The sequence below is a fragment of the Diospyros lotus genome, chromosome 3 (genome assembly GCF_014633365.1).
Source record: "Diospyros lotus cultivar Yz01 chromosome 3, ASM1463336v1, whole genome shotgun sequence".
Classification (NCBI taxonomy): Eukaryota; Viridiplantae; Streptophyta; class Magnoliopsida; order Ericales; family Ebenaceae; genus Diospyros; species Diospyros lotus.
The window spans coordinates 36,349,285-36,356,495 of NC_068340.1; positions in this window are offsets into that span (position 1 = coordinate 36,349,285).

Below are 7,211 nucleotides of genomic sequence, written 5' to 3' on the forward strand. Positions count from 1 at the left end.
ATAACCGACCAATTCCTCTTACAATTAAATATCCAGATCGATGTTTCACATGAAAATATCAAAATATTACATAATCTCTGAACATCATAATCATAGACAAAAACCTACGAAAACTAAACATCGCAGCTACATCTCGATGACATTCTTTCCCTTGGCGCCACTGCTTTCACCTGGAACGTTTGAATATTCCAGGGATATAGTCCAAATTAGATGCTGAATTGTCTAAGTGAAAGTTCAAAAACATTTTCATGAATATATGCAAAATCATATATAAATTCGACAAATCATGACATGCCCCAGCCTAAGAGAATCCCACACATCATTTAGCCCTAACCGGGGAAAATGCAATCTCTTTAAAGGCGACACGACCATATAGATCCATTGGCAAATCAATCTTGCTTAAAAAGGACAACCTCGACATATGAACTTGAGAATTACCTCATCGTCATTGTTAAGCATTATGCTCCTGCTCAAAAGCATTCCAAAACCCAATGCAACCCTAGCTCCAAGAGTGTCACATCAGCACTATCCCCGAAATTCACGACACCTCGGCCTTAATGCTATTGCTCAAAGGAACCTGGGGTGGTGTTCACTCTCAGCCCGGCCACTTGAGCCAACAATCGGGGTGGTGTCCACTCTCAACCCCGCCACTTGAGTACTGTAGGGTGAAGTCCGTCTCAGCCCCGTCCCAAGTGGGTCACATAGCATTAACCCTTGGCACGCATTCCGAGTGCTGACACTCGAAAGCTACATCACAGGTTAACAACTCACATTCCACATGAACAACACAACATGCCAATGCCGAAAAAATCATAACATGCATAACTTAAAATCAACAATTCGATGTATGCAATTTATCGTACGAAATTCAATGCATGTGTAAATAATCGTTTAGACAAACCATCACAATGAACCAAGCCATAGGGATAAACACTCACAGTAAACCATTCACAAGCTACTATAAGTCTTTTTGGGTAGAACCACTCACCTTTAGGTGAAATTTCAAATTCTTCTTGACAAGCTTGGTATGCCTCGATTTGCGTGCCTGCCTCGATTTGCGTGCCCTCTTCGAACTTCACACGATTCACTTCACCTCAAGCCGCAAGGTACCCTAATCATCCAATAATCATCAAAATATAATTTTCTCCTTAATTTTTCTCATATTTTCTCATTTTCTTCTATTTTTTCTCACTAATAATCTAAAATAATTACCTACACAACTATTTTCTCAATTATTTTTACATAATAATTCATAAAATAATTAAATAAAATTTATGAAAGTTGAATTACCAAAAAACCCCTCTTCACGCACCTTCACGCGCTTGGCGCGTGGTGATTAGTGGTTAATTTTGTAAAAATTTTGTTATAATTATACCCTTCTTTCGATCTTAAATATGGTTTAAATTAGATATTAATATATATTTTATGGTTATATGTAAATTTAAATTGAAAGATGAATGAAATGAAGTTCTAAAGTAAATAATAATAATATATAAAATTATATATAATACATATATATCATTATATGCATGCATGTAATATATATAATATAATCTAATATATATATGTGCCATGTGTAATACATATATATAATATATAATTTATTAATAACATTAAATTATTTTTATTTTTTTTAGGCATGAAGAATTCAAGCCCATGAAGACTTAAAGTCCATGAAGAATTCAAGTCCATGAAGAAATCAAAGCTATGGAGAAATCAAGTCCATGAAGAAATCAAACCCATGAAAAATTAAAGTCCATGAAGAATTCAAGCCCATGAAGAATTAAGGCCCAATTTAAGCAATCCATGGAAAATATTATTTGGAGAAGGCCCAAGGATTATTTTTAATCCTAATGAAGATTAAAAACCAATTTATAGAAATCTATTTTTATTTTTTATGTGAGAGCTTTATTATGTGTGTTTTTTTAGCTAAAATCCATTTAACTATTAGGTGGATATTATAGCTAAAATCCATTTAACTTTATGAGTGCTTTATTAGGTATGTATTTTAGCTAAAATCCATTTAATATTAGGTGTGTATTATAGCTAAAATCCATTTAACTTTAAGTGTGTGAGTGCCCATTAGATATAATTATGTCTAGTTGAATAATTAAAATTGTGTGGTTTGTATTGCATCTTGTGGCCTATAAATAGATCACTTGATTGCATTTGTAAGGGTGATTATTATTCTTGAATAAAAGTTTAGTTGTTTCCTTATAATTCTCTCTTTGAGAATTGTTCTTGTTCTTTCTCATTTTCTTTAGTATTTTCCCTTATAATCTTACTTTTTTTTCTTTCTTCTTTTAAATTCTTATGTCATTTATTATTACTTTATTATTCACCGCCTAAATGGCCGGTTAATTTGTGCATTTAAATTTCTGTAATTTTAATTCTTGTCATTTAATTATTCACCGCCTAAATGGCCGGTTAGTTTATGCCTTTAAATTTCTGCAATTTTAATTCTTGTCATTTAATTATCCACCGCCTAAATGACCGGTTAGTTTATACTTTTAAATTTCTTGTCATTTAAATTCTGTTATTTAAATTACGTCATTTAAATTTCTGTCAATTAACTTTCAAATAAAAATGAGTAGTTAAATCTAATCTTGGGTTAAGGCAAGGACAGTGTCCAATGCCAATGATTCCCAAAGAAAGCTGCGCTTTAAATAAATAACATTAATTTAAATTTCAGTATGAGTGTGTATTAATTATTAAAAAATCACTAGGTTTGGATTGGAGCGTAAGCCTAACTTAGAGCTTTCATGCCATGTATGAGAGTTACTAGAATTGGAAACGCTATCATACCCAAACCCGGATGATTAATTTAGTTGTTTTGTATATTAATTGTAATTGGATTTATGGTAGTTGCTTAAATTAGAATCCCGCATATCATGTATGGGGATTGCTTAACCTAGAACTATCATCATCTCTAATTGCATTTAATAACAAACCCTCATATCTGAAATTAAATTAATGTTGCTAATCTTATATGCTAAAATTTGGGAATCAACGGGTTGGTACTGAAATTGTCTTAACTCAAGCACTATCCAAATTCATATTTTTACGTTTAATGTTTATTTCAATTTTTGCCTTACTTTATTTTCTAGTATCTGTTGTCTAAAAATAAAACCATAAAAAATCTTGTTGTCAATTTGTCCAAATGCGTGTGCGTGTGTGTGACATTCTTTTTCTTTTGCCATAAATAAATCTCTCAGTGGACGACCTGGATTCATCCAGAAAATATAAATTTAAATTTGGACTACAACTGCACTCGTACACTGGCGAGTATAAACCTCTCACTAAAATAAAAAAAATATAAAAGTTTTATTATGATTTGTTTTTATTGTGTTTTAATTGCAGGGTGAGAGTGCAGTCACGTGGGTGCAAGCAAAGGCTGGTGCGTGCAGCTCACGCGCCACCGTCTTCAACCTCGAGCCAGTCGCCGGCGATTGCTCCGATCACCCCGAAATCGATACCCCCTGAAAGCCCACGAAAAGTCAATCCTAACCCCACCAGTTTCAGGCCGAAAGGCCACCGGAAAACCCACCAAACGGCCGTTTAAAGGCGGCAGTAGCGGACCGCCTCGCTTTTCCGGCCACCCCCGAAACTCCTTCAAACCAACTCGAAAACTCACGAAATTCTCTAGAAATGCTCCTCTTGCCTCAAGGATCAAAAGCCCCTTATTGGCTTCCCTCGATTCGCCCTCAAACCCGAGCTATTTGGTGCTTCAAAATCGGCCGAAACCCTTGGCTATTTATAGGCCAAAACCTACCCCCACGTGGCCGATTTCTGGCCAAAACTCCTCCCACACGCCTCCTAGACTACCCTAGGCCATGCCCTGATGATATTTGCTGCCCAAATCTCCCAATTTTTCGGCCAAATCTGTGGCCAGATCTGCCATGCTTTGGCAAATTTTTAAAAATTATAGTTTAGCCCCTTAAAAATTTCCTTTTGCATTTTGGTCCTTATCCTCAAGCCCCTGATCTTCCCAATACCATCACTAAGACCCTCAAGATTAGTACTTCTTATTTCTCCCTTGAAACTTTCAAAAAAATTACCGTTTTGACCCTCCTCGGACAAATTTAGAAAATTACACTTAGGCCGATTGATCGTTTTAACCTCAAATCCACTTGATTCAACCTGAAACCACTTAAGGGTTGTCCTATGCATCAAATATTAGTCCTAAACACACTCCGTTAATTTTTCGGACATCGTCTATAACAATTCGATAATACGACCTAATTGACAGCTGTATTTTTACTGTACCGAAAACTGTTTCCGATCTCATTTTTTTTATCACTAAAAATCATAATTTAAATCACTCGTCGATACTATACCATTTTTCTTGGCTATCTAGGGTCCGGGGTACTCCCTCTGACTAATTCGGTCGTCCAAAGCTGTGTTAGTGTACCTTATAGGCTTATTTTTTTCTAAAATTCCATTTATGCCCTTTATCAAATATCATTTTTTATCCTCAAATTATTCCCGAGTATCACAATAATAACACTTCTCATAATAATATATAGAATACTAGTATTTTAAATATATATTTAATATATATTATTTAATTATAATATATATATATATGACATCATCCAGTCGGACCAACTGATCCATGACCTAATTAATAGACCAATTCACTATCCGATCCAATTTTTAAAACATTGACTGATATCACTCCAGCAAGGCAAAACTCGGTAATGGTCTATCCCTTCCCATTGTTTACTTTTTTTTTTCTTGTTTACCCAATTCTATTTCTTTGATTATTTCCCTTTCATATTTATTAGAATGTAGACCATATTTAATATTGTTATTTTTTGTATTGTTAAGTAAATTTTGCAAGATTTTTAATATTATCATTATTGTTTTATTTTTAAAAATACATTTTTTGTATTTAAGTTTGCCTCCACTAAATCAAAATACTAGCTTTGCCTGTGGTTGTATAATTTATTTAGTTATACATTTATTAAAAATTAAAAAATTTAAATATTATCAAGCCTAAACGTTATTTCATAGCATTTTAAAAAAACTCTTCCTAATTTTTCTCAAAACGCTATTTATAACTTATTTAGTTGAGCAAATATTTATCCTTCAACAACTATTATATTTTCAATTATCATAAAACATTATCTATGCCTCCATCCATCTCTTTCTCATCACCGCCTCCTATTCTCCATGGCGGTTGTCGCCTCCAGCCCTATCACTGTCTCATTCATCTCCGTTTGTTGCCTCCTTCATTTCCATCTGTTATTGTTATTGCCTTATTACCATCATCGACCCCATCGCCACCGCCTTATTGCCACTGTCAACTCCATCTCCATCACTACTGCTACCTTCATCATGCCCTTCTCGTTATAAATATAAATATATATGTATAACATATATATATTAATATCTCAATGTATATATTTAATATTTTTATAAATAAAATCTAAATTTAAAATATTATATTAATATATTTTTTTATAATTATATATAATTTATCAACCTATAATGGTAAAAATTTATCAGCTAAATATTAATTTATAATTTATTTTTATTAAAAAATTAATATTTTTATGAATTTTATTTGTATTATTCAGCAACATGTCTAATTTAGTTATTTTGTTAAGTTCTGATAACTCATCAACCTTTTTAAATTAAACACATAATTATATAAATGATAGATTAAAGTATATTTATCTAAGTACGCTATCAAATAGAACAATAGTCAATTTTAAGGTTTACACAATTTTTAAGTAAAAAGACTTAAAATTCATCTTTAAAAATGGTAAGCCAAACACTCCCTTAGTGGTAAGATTGTTATTCCGTGCATTGGACTAATCTATCAAATATACATTAAAAGGTGATAAAACATAACTTAGAGTAAGACTGGGGCATCCCAGTTGCGTGTCATCCGTAAACAGCCTAATTTGCTGCTTCCTTTGGGATGCTGCGGCCTGCAGGAGCCTCCCAGAGGCTTTGCCATTTGCAGTTCTCTACAATTGCGAGAAACCATTGACAGCTTCAGCTGAATCATTTTAAAGCACTTTCTCAGTTGCCGGAATAATGAGGGCAAATTTGGCAAGAAAAATGTTATGAGAATTGAACCAAGATATCAAGTAGAAAAGGGGAAATGGTTCACGATTCAGTGGATGGATGGATTCAATTGTGATTGTATCATGGTCGATGATGCAGGATATATTGTTATAAAATAAAAATAAATCTATATGAATTAAAATAATATAAATGTATTAACTAACATTAATTATTTCACAATTAAATAAATATATACAACAATATTAACATAAATTTTGTATGATGGAAATAAAACAGAATTTATAATCAAATATCTAAACTATAAATAAAAATTATTCAATTATTAATAAAATGATAGATGGTGTTCAAATAAAAGAAATTAACTCCTTTTACCTATTTTAAATTATTATTATTATTATTATTATTCAATATAAAAATAAAAAAAACAATTTTAATTAAAAAATCTTAACCCATTCAACAACTAGTTTTGATAACGAAAGATCTTTTTAGCATGAATCGAATAAATTTCTAAGTAGAGTTTCAGGTCCACCGATTAGACTGGCTGATCTAGTCCTAGTCCTAGTCCTAGTCCGTTATTCAAAAAACCCGTAACAAAATAAATTTCAAAGATTTTGTGCAAAAGCGGCCTCTTGCTTGGAGGGAACGGCAGAGAAACTTTCCTTTCCCTTCCCTGGGAACATATACATATAAATAAAGCAACTAATTTTTATTTATATTGCCTAGGCCTCTTATAATTACTTTTTACGGCTCACATCTCATCAAATTTTTTAATAATTTTAAAATAACTATTTTACTCCAACAGTCTACAGTCAACCATCTTCTCCAATCACCCCTCATCATCGATCGTCGCCTCGCATTTATCTTTTTCTCCCACACTATATACACACACAAACATATACATATATATATATACATAGCAAGACACATATATATAAATATATATACACGTTTGTTGGGTCGGCCATGACCGATCCATTCACACACCTATATAAATATATATATACACACACATCATGACTACAACCATGCAACCTAGCGCGCACGCACGTATATATACATATACACACACAAACACACACACATATATATATACACACACGAAAGTTCCATGATCGATCGTTGCCATGGAACCCAACAGGGGTCTTCCCAGTGGGTTAGCAAGTGGTGTCGAC